The sequence below is a fragment of the Mesoplodon densirostris genome, chromosome 4 (genome assembly GCF_025265405.1).
Source record: "Mesoplodon densirostris isolate mMesDen1 chromosome 4, mMesDen1 primary haplotype, whole genome shotgun sequence".
NCBI lineage: Eukaryota > Metazoa > Chordata > Mammalia > Artiodactyla > Ziphiidae > Mesoplodon > Mesoplodon densirostris.
This window is the reverse complement of record NC_082664.1, coordinates 2,894,855-2,910,691: the sequence shown is the minus strand read 5'-3', so window position 1 is coordinate 2,910,691 and position 15,837 is coordinate 2,894,855. Positions and strand designations below refer to the sequence as shown.

The 15,837-nt window shown below is 57.5% G+C and overlaps 1 protein-coding gene across 1 annotated transcript in view; it reads left to right on the top strand.

The window, feature by feature from the left end:
• The first annotated feature begins 15,173 nt into the window (after positions 1 to 15,173).
• Positions 15,174 to 15,837, top strand: part of KLC1 (kinesin light chain 1) — a 59,297-nt gene continuing 58,633 nt past the window's right edge. The window contains exon 1 of the mRNA XM_060095562.1: positions 15,174 to 15,443. The gene's annotated coding sequence lies outside the window, so the exon portion shown is untranslated. The remainder of the gene's footprint in view (positions 15,444 to 15,837) is intronic.

Genomic DNA, 15,837 nt, shown 5'->3' with positions numbered 1-15,837 from the left:
TGGCTCCCCAGAAAAACTTCCCAGGGGGCCTGCCCCTCAGCCCTGCTCAGGAGACTTGCCCACCTGAACGGAGCTTTGCCGTGTCCATGGCTGGCGAGTGGCCCAGGGCACTGCCCCCCGAGCCTGCAGGAAAGGAGGGAGGCTGGAGGAGCAGCAAAGGGTTTACAGGCCAGGCCCAGAGAGGGCTGTCATTCATTTACCTTCCGTGGAAGCAACCCTTGTAGCTGAGCAGAGGCGAGTTGGGTCAGGCTGGGGTGCTGGTGACTCTGGACGTGCCCGCTACCCCTTGCTGGGAGGCGCATCTCTATGGCATCCCTCTTAGGAAGCCTGACCCCTGTGCAGGGTGCCCTCCTCTCGGAGTGGACGAGCCTCACCTCAGAGGTACCACAAGTCCCAGAGGCCGAACGGAATGAAGAGTAATTTTGTGTGAGTATGTGTGGTAAAATACACATAACGTTAAGTTAACCATTTTTTAAGTGAACAGTTCAGTGGCATAAAGTACATTCACATCACCACCATCCGTCTCCAGGACTTTTTCATCTGAAACTCTGTCTCCATGAAACACTAACTCTCCACCTCCACCCCCAGCCCCTGGCCCCCAACAGTCTGTGAGTCTGACTGCCCTGGGGGGGGTCTCATCCGTATTTGACCTTTTGCGATTGGCTTATTTCCCTTAGTGTGACATACTTAAGGCTCATCCATGTTGTAGCAAGTGAAGACGGTTTTGTTTGCCATCTCAGCTCTGGCATCTAAGCCCTCTGAGCCTCAAATGCACTGTAGACCGAGAATGGTGAGCCCTCCAGCAAAGGGCACGTGATGGTGTTCCATTTGGGGTCCTGTGAAGACAGTGGAGTCCTTGCTTATTCATTCATTCATTCATTCATTCAACAAATGCTCAGAAGCACCTGCTGCGCGCCAGGCCCTGCTCTCAGCCCTGGGAATGGAGCAGCCCTCATGGGCCGCCCTGCCCACCTTGTGGCCCCAGTGCCCTGTGCCCACATGGTGAGGACAGCCACCCTCGTTGCTGGGCAGTGCCCCTGCTCAGACACTCAGCTCACCTCACTGGTCTTCCAGGAAAGTCATTTCTTTCTTTTCATGCCATTGAAAATGAATTGATCAATCTTCCAAAAATGTTCAGGCTGCATGTGGAGCTGCTTGGCTATTGATTTGTGGTGATGATTGTCTTCACTGAGTCCTGAGTTGGTCCTTGGGTGGAAAAAGTACAGGAAGAGCTGCCAGAGGAGGGGATGAGATGGATGGACGAGGTCGGTAGGTGTCTTGAGGTGGTTTCTATCCAGGTAACTGGGGGCTCTAAGCTCCCCCAGGCCCATCCCCCCTTCCCCTCACCCCAGCACACACACCTGAAGACTTGAGTTTATCGTCCAAACAGATCCACAGTGTGGTGCAGGGTGGGAAGATTAACACAAAGGAAGCCAGAGCTGTGGTGGAGAGGCCCTTGAGAGGCGCTGCTTGCTTGCTTGCTTGCTTGTCTCTGTGCACACGCAGGCACACACACCTGGGGTCCACCAGCCACAGCCAGACAGAGGAGCAAACAGCTGTGGGCACTGGCTTGTGAAGAATTGGCCCACCTGCCAGGAAAACCAGTAGGCAAAAGAGATTTTATTTTAAAAAGAAAGCAGGGAAAAATAAAAAATAAAAAAATAAAAAGAAAGCAGGGACTTCCCTGGTGGAGCAGTCGTTAAGAATCCGCCTGCCAATTCAGGGGACATGGGTTCAAGCCCTGGTTCAGGAAGATCCCACATGCCATGGAGAAACTTAAGCCCGTGCGCCACAACTATTGAGCCTGCGCTCTAGAACTTGCAAGCCACAACAACTGAGCCCACGTGCCACAACTACTGAAGCCCACGTGCCTGGAGCCCGTGCTCCACAACAAGAGAAGCCACTGTGATGAGAAGCCCGTGCACCGCGATGAAGTGTAGCCCCCGCTCGCCGCAACTAGAGAAAGCCCGCACATAGCAATGAAGACCCAACGCAGCCAAAAATAAATAAATAAATTTATTTAAAAAAAAAGAAAGTACAACATCCTAATGTGTCCCTGGTGCCTCCCCAGGCCTGGCCACAGTGGTCATATGTCAAGCATGGCCCTGGCCTGGGGAGCACCCACTCTGGTAGGGATGTAGCAGGACACCTGGCAGGGCCCCCAGCACAGACCCAGCTGCCCTGCCATGGCTGGGGGCCTTCTACGTAGAAAGCAAGACCTCCCATCAGCCGGGGTCCTGCTGCATCTGGCTACAGACTCCAGAATCTGAGCATCTGGTCATGCAGACATGGGGCCCAGAGGTCACCAAGGGACGTGACTGCCCGGGCCGGGGGGGTGACCTTCATCCCCGTCGTCGCAACCCCGCCCCGCCCAGTGCTCGCCATGCTGCCTGGGGCAGAGTAGGCGGTGGACACAAGTGTGCTCGTGATGGCACTTGTAGCGCCCCGGACCCCTTTACCGAATAACAATAACAGTAATAGTGAGCAAGGGTTATTGTCTGCCAGGCACGGCTCCTGCAGCTTTATTTAGGTGGCTTCCTGGCATCCTCAGAACGGCCCTTGGGGGGTTCTGGGGCCCCTCAGAGCACAGGGCGAGGCGGGTCAGGCCAGCACAGGCCCCTGCATCCAGGGGCAATTTAGAATCAGATCTGCTCTGATTGGCCCGGCCAGGTCCTGGGCCCGCCCCCTGGCCTATCAGATGCTGGCAGGGAGGATGGATGCTGCGGAGCCCGAGTTCCCAGGTGTCCTGTTAGGTCAACAATGCGCGGAGGCTTGCAGTCACTGCTGCAGCGCCGGGGGGTCGTCCGTGAACAAAAACTGGCAGAAATCCTAGAGCGGGCAGACGTGCATGCAGTAAAGAGTAAATCGTACCAGGTGCTCAGTGCTGTGGGAAACTAGCAGGCAGACTAGGGAGTTTGGGAAGGAGCAGATGGCAGGGGCGCCTGACCCGGAGCCGGGCAAGAGTGACTAAGGCCCCGGGCTGCAGCGAGCCCGGCAGAGCCAAGAGCAGCAGGACGGCCAGCGTGGTGGCACAGCGGGAACCATGGAGGAGGAGGGTGGGAGGAGACAGGCCAGGGCCTGGCAGGCCACCACGCAGACCCTGGCTTTTCCCCTGAGTGCTCCGGGGAGCCACCGAGGACTCTGTGCAAGGGAGGCCGTGGCCTCCTCACTCTGCCAGGGGGCCAGGGCAGCGGGGGAGCCCCACGTAGGCTACTGTCGGGACTCGGATGGCTCTGACCAGCGGGGCAGCCAGGAAGGCGGTGAGAAGTAGCCTGTCCAGTACAGGAGCCACTAGCCATGTGTGGCTATTTACATGTCAGTAAATATAAAGTGAAGTTAAAAACTCAGTCCCTCGGTTGCACTAGCCCCTGTCAAATGCCCAGTAGCCACGTGTGGCTCGTGGCTACTGTATTGGGCATCACAGATGTGCAGCATTTCCATGGTCGCAGCAAGTTCTGTTAGCGCTGGCCTAGGAGGTGCCGTAAGGCATGTTCTTCCTTCTTTGGTCCCAGAGGGGAGCTTGGAATGTGTGAGTGTGGGCTGGGCAGCAGGTGGGGCAGGACAGAGCTGAGAACTGAGGAGGGGGATGCAAAAGGCTGTGTCCCCAGGAGGACAGGTGGGCCATCCAAGTGAGTCAGTACCTGACTGAGCGGGGAGGGGATCCAGAAGATGCTCCAAGCCAGGCACGGCCACTCCGGCTTTTCCCAGGATGTCTGGCAAGAAGCACTGCAACCATGGCCACATGGTAGCAAGCACTGGAGATGTGGCCTGTCTGAGCTGAGCTATCTGTAAACATAAACTGCACCCCATATTCCAAAGACTTAGTGTGAGAAAAGGAATGCAAACTACCTCATAATTTCTTATATAGGTACATGCTGAAATAAAATTTAGATAAATTGGGTTCGGTAAGATATATTAAACAGTCTTAAAAAGAAAAGAGGGGCTTCCCTGGTGGCACAGTGGTTAAGAATCCGCCTGCCAATGTAGGGGACACGGGTTCGATCCCTGGCCCGGGAAGATCCCACATGACTTGGAGCAACTAAGCCCATGCACCACAACTACTGAGCCTGTGCTCTAGAGCCCATGAGCCACAACTAGTGAGCCCACATGCCACAACTACTGAAGCCAGCACGCCTAGAGCCCGTGCTCTGCAACAAGAGAAGCCACTGCAACGAGAAGCCCACGCACTGCAACGAAGAGTAGCCCTCACTCGCCTCAACTAAAGAAAGCCCTAGCGCAGCAACAAAGACCCAGTGCAACCAAAAATAAATAAAATAAATTAATTTTTTTAAAAAAGAGGATTTCCCTGGTGGTGCAGTGGTTAAGAATCCACCTGCCAATGCAGGGGACACGGGTTTCAGCCCTGGTCTGGGAAGATCCCACATGACGTGGAGCAACTAAGCCCATGTGCCACAACTACTGAGCCTGGGCTCTAGAGCCCACGAGCCTCAACTACTGAACCCACGTGCCACAACTACTGAAGCCTGCGCGCCTAGAGCCTGTGCTCCGCAACAAGAGAAGCCACCGCAGTGAGAATCCTGCACACCGCACCGAAGAGTAGCCCCCGCTCGCTGCAACTAGAGAAAAGCCCGTGCGCAGCAATGAAGAACCAAAGCAGCCAAAAATGAATAAAAATAAATAAATTTATAAAAGAAGAAAAGAAAAGAAAGAAAATTCTGGCCCATGCTGTAACATGGATGAACCTCGAGGACAGTGTATAAAGTAAAATAAGCCAGACACAAAAGGACACATCCTGTATGATTCCACTTACATGAGGTACCTGGAGTAGTCAAACTCATAGAGACAGGAAGTCGAACAGTGGCTGCCAGGGCCGGGAGGAGGAGAGGTTATTGTTTAATGGGTATAGAATTTCAGTTTGGGAAGAAGAAAAGGTTCTGTGGTGATGGTTGCACAATAATGTGAATGTGGGCTTCCCTGGTGGCGCAGTGGTTGAGAGTCCGCCTGCCGATGCAGGGGACACGGGTTCGTGCCCCGGTCTGGGAGGATCCCACATGCCGCGGAGCGGTTGGGTCCGTGCGCCATGGCCGCTGAGCCTGCGCGTCCGGAGCCTGTGCTCCGCAACGGGAGAGGCTACAGCAGTGAGAAGCCCGCGTACCGCAAAAAAAAAAAAAAAAAAAAAAAAAAAAAAAAATAATAATAATAATAATAATGTGAATGTACTTCATGTTCCTGAACTGTACACTTACAGTAGCTAACAGTAAATTTTATGTATATTTCGCCACAATTTAAAATAATTTTTTAAAATTTCTGATAAAATTTGCTGAAGAAACAACAACAATATATGTATGTATCTCTTTTTTTTAAGATTTAACTTTATTTTTGGCTGTGTTGGGTCTTCGTTGCGGTGCGCGGGCTTCTCATTGCAGTGGCTTCTCTTGTTGAGGAGCATAGGCTCTAGGTGCGCGGGCTTCAGTAGTTGTGGCTTGTGGGCTCTAGAGCGCATGCTCAGTAGTTGTGGCACGTGGGCTTAGTTGCTCCGCGGCACGTGGGATCCTCCCGGGCCAGGGCTCGAACCCATGTCCCCTGCATTGGCAAGTGGATTACTATCCACTGTGCCACCAGGGCAGTCCCTGTATATATCTTATTAAAGTAAATTTCCCCTGCTTCTTTTTTTTTTGCGGTACGCGGGCCTCTCACTGTTGTGGCCTCTCCCCTTGCGGGGCACAGGCTCCAGACGCGCAGGCTCAGTGGCCATGGCTCACGGGCCCAGCCGCTCTGTGGCATGTGGGATCTTCCCGGACCGGGGCACAAACCCGTGTCCCCTGCATCGGCAGGCGGACTCCCAACCACTGCGCCACCAGGGAAGCCCTCCCCTGCTTCTTTTCATCTTTTTTACTGTGGCTACTGGACAACTTTAAATAACACTGTGACTCGTGTTAGCTTCCTGGTTCTGTGAAGAGCCTGACCGCCCTGGTGGCCCCCCAAAGATGCGTCCACATGCTAAGTACCTAGAATTGTGACCTGATTTGGAAGCAGAGGCTTTGCAGAAGTAATTAAGATAAGGATGTCAGGATGAGATCATCCTGGATTTAGGCTGGGCCCTCAATCCCTTGACAAGTGTCCTTAGAAAGGAGAGGGATACTTGAGACAGAGACACCCAAAGGGGAAGGCCACGCACAGACAGACACAAACGTTGAAGTGACGTGTCTTCAAGCCAAGGACCTCAGGAGACGTCAGAGGCTAGAGAGAGGCCTGCGACAGCCTCCAGAGGGAACCAGCCCTGCCCACACCTTGGCTTCCAGTTCCGGCCTCCAGAGAATACACTTCTGTTGTTTTAAGGCCTAGGTTTGTGGTCTCTTGTCCCGGCAGCCATGGGAGTCACACGCTGATGGGCTCCAGACTTAGGGTTAGAGAGGAGAATGGCAGGAGGCACGTGTGGCACGTAGGATGAGGTCGGGTCGCTGTGCAGCCCTGGAAAAGGGGAACGAGGTCATGTCTAACGGATCAGCAGATTCTACAATGAACCGATAGGTGAAAATTTCCAGAGGCCCTGCTAAAAGTCTCTTCCTGAATCCATTCTCCAGAGGCGAGAATGTGGGTAAAGGCTTCAGTCTTACTGCAGCACCCAAGTGGGCTCTCGACTTGGGTCCAAGGACTAGACCTGAGTTGAGGCCTCACAGCCAATTTCCACACTCGAGCCTCAGTGTCTCCGTCTGCAGGGTGGAATGGTGCTCCCTGCCCTGGCTGGCTCCTGGGGAAAGGGTGTGCCAGCACATGGGATAAGGGTGGCCTGTGGTTGCTAAGCTTCCCTACAGATGGGGGTCACGGGTGCTGAATGAAGGTAGAGGCCAAGGTTGCAGCATAGATGGACCAGGTCAGCCCAGCCCAGGCGGGCTCACCCCGGATCTTCTGAAGGCCGGGTGTTTTCCTTTTTAGCCCGTTGCCGTGATGTATCCACTTGCACATTTCCTTGTTCAGCGCCTGTCCTCTCTCCGCTCTGTCCCGCAGAGCTGAGTGGGGCCTGACACCGTCAGAGGCCCATCCCAGGGCACCGAACGCAGGCAGGGCTGAGAGCCCTCCCTGGGTGTGGGCGGCCTGGGTCTGCCGTGCTAGCAGGTTTCCTCAGGCCTGGCCTTTCCCTCTGCACAGGTGACCAGCGCAACAGACGTCCTGGCAGGGTGGGAGTGTGTTGCTTCTGCTCCTGGGGGAGACCCTCTAAGCCCAGCTTTGGCCAGCCTCCACCTCCAGCTCCCTTTCTCAAGTCACGTGATCCCAGCTGGGCCAACATGCAGGTGATTCTGCTGGGAGGAAATAATTGACCCTCTTCTCCCAAGGGTGACTGTGAATCCACCAGATCACGTGGGGACCAAGAAGTCTACTAAGAGAGGGAAAACCAGCGTGAACAGTGCTCACGATTGCACTTCGTATATAGACAGGCTTGTCTGGCAGCCGGGGGTATGGGGGAGGAAAGGGGGAAGTCAGTCTGGAGGGTGGTTCATGGGGCCTGGGAGGTTCAACAAGCCTGACGGGCTGAGCCGAACCAGTGTGCGCGCAGAAGGTCTGCTTGGAGGCTCCCCACTGCACGCCACCCCACCCCGGGGAGACGGGCCTGGGTGAGCTCAGAGAGCCCCCAGCCGCCAGTCCCCGCCCCCCATCCTGCGGCAGCATGTTCCCAGGGCAGCCCCCATAGGCAAAGCCAAGCAGTGCGAGGTGTTCTCCTGGCTAGGGGTGGGTCCTGGGGGGCTTGGGACCTGGGAGGTGGAATCCCAGTGAAGCCCAGGGCATTGCTGATGGGTGGAAGGTGAGGGTCTCTTTCCTTCTGAACTGTGAGGTTCAAAGATGTGATGTCTGGAACTGGTGCAGCCATTTCTGCTCCTACAAAGAGAGCCAAGCTGAGCCCTGATCACACCCCGAACAGAGGCAGAGGGAAGAAAGCCACAGGACACGGAGCCCCCTGCCTGAAGGTGGGATCCCGAAGTCCAAGGGCACCAGCAGGTGGAGCAGGGGAACCCACCTGGGATGTGTGAAATCAGCACCTGGGGTGTTGATTGTTTCCTCCTTTGTTCATTCGTTCATTCACTTGTTCATTCATTCAGTCCCACTGACTGAGAATCACTGTGTCCAAGAACCTGAGTGAGGCCTGGGGTGTGTGGGAAGGAGGAGGGGCCGGAAAGAGATCGAGGTGGGGTCTGTGCTCCCAGAGTACCCATAACAGCTTGGAGACAGCCTGGTCTTACTGGACGAGGCTGATGCCGTGGAGAGGACGGGAGGAGGCTGAGTCCTGGGGGGCGCGTCTGGGCACACGCACGAGGCCGGCGCCATCAGGCATCCAGAGGTCAAAGTCCCCAAACAGACTCCTGTTCGTGGAGGGGGGCTGCAGCCTGTGCTGATTCCAGGACAGACTTGGCACCTGCGTGGCTATTTTTGTCTAAAAATGAATAAGCTACCCATCTGGCCGTCTGAGGAGCCCCAGATTTGTGTCCTTGAGCAAGTCCACCGCCACCCTCGGGATTGCAGCTGTCTCAGGTGAAAAGAGGGGGTGGCCAAGTTGTGGGCTTCTGGGCTGTCAGCATTCTGCACAAGCAGGGCCTTAGGGGGAGGGTCAAGAGAATCTCCCCCTGGAAGGGCCTGGCGACCTGCCTCCAGGGCACTCCTGCGTGGGGAGTGCAGAGCTGAAGCAGCAGAGTCCCTGGGAGAGAGAAGGACTGGAGGACTGCCTGGAGGAGGCCAATTGCACTGGGCCATAGAATGTGGAGACAAGCGGACAGGGGCAGGGAGGCGAGAGAACACGACACGGTCAGTGGAGGCCGTGAATCCACCTGTGACCTTGGGGGCTGGGGGCACAGGCCAGCCGGGACAGCAGCCCAGGCCTTGGAACCTCCTGCAGCCCTTCAGGCTCTGGGCACTGCTGTAGACGCCCCCCAGAAGGAGAGAGGAGCAGAGGGATCTCGCCCCGGGGTGTGGTCGCCGTGGGAGACTCTGGCTGAGCCCCTTCCCCTGGGGGTGGAGATGCCCCCAGGCTCTGCCGTCGGTCAGCTGCCCCCCAGCGATTGGGGTGAAACATGGGACTGGCACTCCTGAGCCCCTTTCTCACCCACCAGCTCCTCACAAGGTTCTGGGGCCAGATGGACAGCGTGATTATGCCCACGTTACAGGTGGATAGACTGAGCCGGCGCAGGAGTGGAGCGGGGCTGGGTCCTGCTCTCCTGATTGCAGGAGAGTGTGGCCCCTCACAGGCCACAGTTCAGGACTGAACTCAGTTTCTCCTCTTTCCCTCCTTCCCTCCTCCTTTAACGCTTTCCGTGCCAGCCTCTTGCTGCATGCGTATCAGGATGGGTGTGCAGTGAGGATGACCTCACCTCAGCTCTGGGGAGGGAGGGTCCTGCGGGGGCTGCACTCGTAATTTGTGCCCCTCCGTCCCCAGGTGTCAGGACCTCCCGAAGGGCCATGAGCACTAGAGGAATGGGGCCACGTTGGGGGAACCGACGTAACGTCCGGGAGCAAACCACCTCAAAGCTCGGTGGCACAACAGAGTGTCCTGTGCTCATGGGGTCAAGGGCGGGTCAAGGGTCTGGCCTGGGCACATCCAGGGTGGCTCTTCTGTGCTCCTCCATGTCTCAGAGACTGGGGTGACACCAGGGCTGGGGGCTGGCACATGTCTGACGGTGATGCTGGCTGTCAGCTGACTGTCTACACAGGCTTCTCTGCGTGGTCTCCCCACAAGGCTGCTTGGGCCTCCCAGCAGCATGGCGGCCGGGTGCCAAGAGGGAGCTTCCCAGGAGAGCCGGGTAGAGGCAGAATCATCTCTTAAGACCTAGCTGCTCGTAGTGTCACACGGTGTCACTTCCACTGTACCACAAGCCTGCCCAGCCTGCCCAGATTCAAAGGGAGGGGGCAGAGACTCCCCCTTTTCTTGGGAGGAGTGTCAAAGTCACTTTGTAAGAAGAACGGGAGGGACATACCAATGCTGCCATCTTTGGAAACTGTAAGCTGGCTCTGTGTGTGGGGGGGGGCGGTCCTAAGGCCACCTGCCCTACCCCTTACCTGCCTTCTCCCCAGAGATGACAGCTGGTGTCCCCTCCTCACTGTTCACCACACCTCCAATTCCTGCACATTTGGAGCGCATATTCCAGTGTTTTTTTTTTTGCGGTACGCGGGCCTCTCACTGCTGTGGCCTCTCCCGTTGCGGAACACAGGCTCCGGACGTGCAGGCTCAGCGGCCATGGCTCACGGGCCCAGCCGCTCCGCGGCATGTGGGATCCTCCCGGATCGGGGCACGAACCCGCGTCCCCTGCATCGGCAGGCGGACTCCCAACCACTGCGCCACCAGGGAAGCCCCTCCAGTGTTTTTAATCATTACCTTTTGAACGGCAGAATCATTGGCCTACAGGTGTCTTGTGACGGGACTTTGCACCTGGCGGCGGGGCTGTCACTGAGGAACGCTGTCCCTTCCCTGCAGGAGGCTTGATGCTGTCCAGCAGCCGCCTCTGCTCAGCCAGCACCACCCTCCCCCGTAATCCAAGTGTGGCACCCCCGGTGGTACCTGCTGGGAGGTACTGGCTGTCCTTTGTTCCAGACCGTCTCTTCAAGGATTCTGGTGTGGCAAATCGCCCTGTGTGGAATGCTTATACAACACTAGTGGGGTGTAAAATAGTCAGTCACGTAGGAAACAGGTCTGGAAGTTTCTTATGAAACTAAACATACCCCTGCCCTATAGCCTAGCGGTTTCATTCCTAGGTATTCACTGGAGAAATGAAAATATAGGTTCCCCAAAGATTTGTATGAGAAAGTTTAGATCGGCTTTATTCATGCTAACCTAAATGGAAGCAGCCTAAGTTCCCAACAACAGGGGCAAACAAACATGCAACAACACGGAGGAGTGCAAATCTACTAGTTGTGTGAAAGGTGCCACACAAAAAGGTAGCTCCTATATGGTTCCATTTATGTAAAATGCTAGAACATGCAAAACTAATCTACAGTAAAACCAACAACATACAACAACATACAACAATGGTTGGGGGATTGCCTGACAAGGCACATGAGGGAATTTTGTGGGGCGATGGGAGCTTTCCATTTACTGATGGGGCTTTCAGTTACGCAGGTATGAGCATTTATCAGAACCCATCAGATGGTCTCCTTAAGATGCGTGCATTTTACGTTGTGTAAGTTTTCCCTAAAAAACAAGCAAATAATGAACTCCATTCAGCATTCAGGAATGCTGGGGGCCCTGGGCACTCCTGCGGGGTCAAAATTCCCCAGCAGGACCCAGGCTTCAATTCCTCTGCATCAGAAAAAAGAAATGTGTATGAGGGAGGCTGAAGGAGGGGGCAGGGCTTCTCCCTCCAGCTACCCCTCCCTCGCCCACCTCCTCCCCACCCAAGGTGCTGCTGTTTCCCGTTTGTCTGAGGGAGCACTTCCTGGAGCTTAATTAATGCTAACAGCTCGAGCTCTTTAAAGGAAAAGCACCTGGAAATCTGATAAATGACATTTTCAGAGTCGAAGCCAGAGACCAGAGAGGGTGTGACCTGCCGCGGAGAGCAAGGCAGGCCGCTGAGACCAGTCCCGGCCCAGGTCTGGATGCCAGGCTGCCCCTCCCAGCGGTTGCGCTGGCCACTTGTTCCCGAGCCTGGAGAAGACCCGATGATGCCCAGGCTCCTCTGTGCCCAAACTGTGGGGCGGGGCCCAGGCTGAGTGTGACGCCCAGGCTAGGGCAGGGGGCGGGGAGGGGTGTGGACCCGAGAGAGGAGTGCGGGCTGTGGGCGCTGGATGAGGTGCGGGGCGCGCAATGGGGCCAGCAGGGAATTGGGGGGTCCTGGCCGTAGAGCCTGTGTTTACCCTCCCCCCTCCCTGTCCCTCTGCGGGTGCGCAGGCCCCTCTCTGGCCTGGGCCGACCAGATGGGTCGCCCCTCCGGACTGAGGACGCCACCCAATTACCGCTTCCTGGCCCCTCCCCACTGCCATGAGCAAGGAGGCTTCCTTCCCTTCCTTCTCCCTGCCTCCCCTCCCTCTCAGGCACTCACAGACTGGGGCCGGCCCCCGCTCCCCGAATGCAGACCTCTCAGGATCAAAGGGAAATCCCCAGATCCCAGTCTCCCCCAAAGGGCTGTGCCTGGACACAGACATCCACAGACATTTACAGTAAAAAGATGGTTGCTTTATAACCATGGTGACATCCCGCCCCATTCTCCACTGGAGACAGAGGATTGTGTGGTTTGTTGGGCGCTGGGCTTTCCTTCCGGCACTTCCTCCCCTGGGACCGTCATCTGCTGGGTCCTTCCCACCTGCCAAGTGAATGTCCCTCTTGCATGGGGTCTCCTGATCCCTGCCGCACCTGGCCCAGCCTCCTGTCTCAGCTCCTGTCCTGGGCTCACCTGTGCAGGGGCCCCTCATTCTCCCATTGCCCAGCCTCGCACCAGACAGTATTGATTCTCAATAAATACTGGTAATGGAATGAGCGTGGGCCACCCTCCTAGCTTATCTCCTATGCCCTGGTGCCTGCGAACCGCAGGAGGTTGGCTTGTGGATGTTTCCGCTGTTCCTCGACCAGGGACCTCAGTCACAGCTTCATCTGGGCCCTGTAGGCTGTACTGCAGCCCTAACCTCTGTTTCGACCTATAGGCTGCCTGTTGATTTCTCAGGTTTTGGAACAGGGGAGTGAAAGGTGGGAAGCAGACAGAAATAGATGAGGGCAGAGAGCATGGCAGGAGGATGGAGAGACAGGGACAGGCAGAACGAGGAGGAGGCGGCTCAAGCCACGTGCGCTGCCTTTCCAAATGGAAGAGACATACATGGGAGTGAGGAGGGAGGCCGCTCACGTCTCTCGTGTCTGTGGGAGGAACCCCTAGTCCTGCCCTAAGGGGTCGGGTGAAGGGCCCAGCTCTGGCCAAAGATCCCTGCTGCCCCCCAGGCACAGCCCCACCCCTCCAGGACCCTGGTTGGCCCAGCAGGCTGTTGGCTACAGGAATGTGCAAGCGTGTTTGCTGCCTCTAGGTTTCTGGGGAAGGACAGATAACGAATGAATTTGCGGCCCCGGAGTAGCCCTGATGAGGGTTCCCCACCACAAAGGCATCAACTCCTGGCTCCGCCAGTGCCTGCACAGAGAGGCCCAGGGGCTTCCATCTGATTCCTAAAGCCGAGTTAACCCCTCTTCGGGAAGCAGCAAGCAAACCTTGGAACTAGCAGGACCTCAGCTGCAACATCTGTAAAACGAGAGAGCAGTGCTTCTCTTGGGAGTTACAATGAGATTCAGAGGATTGAAAGAGGCTGAGGCTCCTCAGGGGTTCTCAGGGAGGACGGCCGCTTGTTAGTCGCAGAGTGAGACCCCGGGTGAGGACGGGCGCTCCATCCCGCCGCCCTGAGAATGATGGTGCATCGCAGTGCTTCCAGGAGGGTCCCTGATTGTGGTCGATGATCGGCCTTTTCTCTGTTTCCCTCATCACTTCAGATTCATTGCTGCCTGAGGACTTTTGCCTGGAGTGTCCCCCCACCATCCCCGCCGGCTTTGCAGTTGGCTGCTTCCTATTATTTAGGTCTCAGCTCACCCCACCACCTTGCCTCTGCCTGTCGCATCATCTTACTTCAATTCTCTGCCGAGCACTGCACCAGAAAGAGCAGGCATCTTATCTATCCTGTTTACCAGTGCATCTTGGCTTTTATCATGGTGACCATGGCAGTTCAACAGATATTTGTTGAGAGAATAAAAGACCAAGATAATAGAGCCTGAACAGAGCGGCAGCAGAGGGGATGGACTAAAGCAATAGCAAAGGGGTAGAATCTTGGCCACCCATGGGAAGAGGGCATAAGCATCTCAGGTTCCTCACTTGCTGGCGTGATGAGTGAGTGGAAGGAACAGTCACTGAGCCCAGAGCTCAGCCCACTCCTCCCCTCTCCAGAGCACTTCAGTTACAGCTGCCTGCCATGCTCAGCCCCAAGGTGGTTGCTGGGGAGCAGGTGACATCCAAGCTGCAGTGAGGCCCAATCACTAACGGAATATGGAGGGGTTGTTTGACTCTGATTAACTGCCTCTCTCTCTCTCTCTCTCTCTCTCTCTGCCCAGTAATTGCTGTGTCACCAAGGATCTTCCCCACTTTTAGCTCAACTTTGCATTTACAAATGAAAGCAAAGTAACTGGACCACTCTCTGAAAATCTAGGAGCATTTATTTCCCAGATGACTGGGTCATCTCAGGGTTAAAACGGCTGCTGGTGCTGGGGTGGTAGCATCTGAAAAACACAGCAGTTTAAAAGCGCGTGTGGGGGGGACTGGCACAGGAACCCCTCCTGGTTAGTAATGCCACTTGGGGCATTCGCAGACACCTGGGGCGGGGGTGGGTCTCCCAAACTGGTGGCAGGCGAAGAAAGCTGAGCCTTGCCCACTGAATCAGCAGGCATCCTCGCAGCTGGCTGCTGAGTCAGGCCTGCAGAGCCCCGATGCAGCAGGATGGGGCCCAGGAGCACTCTCTGACCTGGAAGTACTGCCCTTTGGGTTGGGCTGGAGGTCGTGGCACTGCGCCCAGGGGTGTGCCCTGGTGATGGCTGCCCGTGGGTGGGGGGCGACAGCACCTCTGCTCTTGCCAGGCAGTAGAGGTTAAGCATCCCACCCTGCTTATGAGCCTGAGGTGCGGTTCCTGCGATGCCTTTGTGGCTGAGGGGAGGGCTTGGAAAGTGCCCTTGGACTCTGATCCTTGAAGATCCGATGGCCCAGGGGCGAGGGAACGAGATAGGCAAGGCGTGGGGACTGGGGGGGTCAGGGTCTCGACCGAAGACTCCAGATTGTCCTGGAGAAAGGCCTCCTGGCTTAGGCTAGCGCCTCAGGACCCTTTCCTTTGGAGGCGCTGGTGAAAGCCCCCCTAGTGGGTTCTGGAAAGATTTAAACGAGCACATAAATATTATGTGAATAAATATTATTCCTGATACATGAGAGCAGGAGACGGCCGCGCCCGCGAGGGAAGGGGCCGGACGCGGTGCTGACAGGCAGCGCTGGGCCAGCGCCCTCCTCAGGCCACCTTCTGGCCCTGCCCGCGCGGGGCCGCCCACGGAGGGGGGGAGCCGCCCTTCTCCGCCCCCGCTGTGGCCCACAGCAGCCAGCCTGGGAACGCGTCTGGGTCCAGGAGGCCCGCTCCGCCGGGCCCCTGGTTCCCGGGCCGCCCCGCCCACAGGCGGCGGGGCAGGGTGACGTCACGGTGGCGCGCGGCATTGTGGGGCGGGAACGCCGAGCCGGGGGAGGGACGCGGAGACGCCATTTTCGGCGGCGGGAGCAGCGGAGTCGGAGCCGGCTGGGCGGCGGCTGCGAGGAGGAGCCGCGGGGCACAGCGCGCGTGGGCGGCCGAGCATGCTGCGGGGCGGCCCCGGCGCCCCTCGCTTGTGACCGCGGCGCCGCACCTGAGGCGGCCGAGGCGATAGCCCCGGCGGTCCCGCTCGGCGCACGCGCCCGCGGCCTCCCGGTGCTGACAGCGCGAGCGCGCGGCCCCGCGGGAGCAGCACGGTGAGTCGGCGGCGGGCCCGGGTCCTCCGGCCGCATCCGTGTCCCTTCCCGCCCCCGGCCCCTCCCGGCCCCTCTCCGGCCCTCGGACCTCTAGCAGGTCTGTCCCCTTTCTCCCCCGGCTCCGGCTGCCGCCCAGGACCCAGGACCCCGGCCCATCCCCGTCACGGCCCCTTCAGGTTCGGGTTCCCTCCGCGTGCCCATCTGGCTCCGGCCCCTCCCGGCCCCCTGCCCGGCCCCGCGTCGCAGGCTCGGCCCCTCTGCGGGCGGGGGCGGCCGCCCTGGGAACAGCTGTGGCCCCGGGAGCCGCGCGGCGGGGGACGGGAGGGAGGACGCGGCGCGCGGGGAGGGGGCGGCCGGCCCGGCTCGCTTTGTCCGAGTCCTTCCCTTTCCTTCC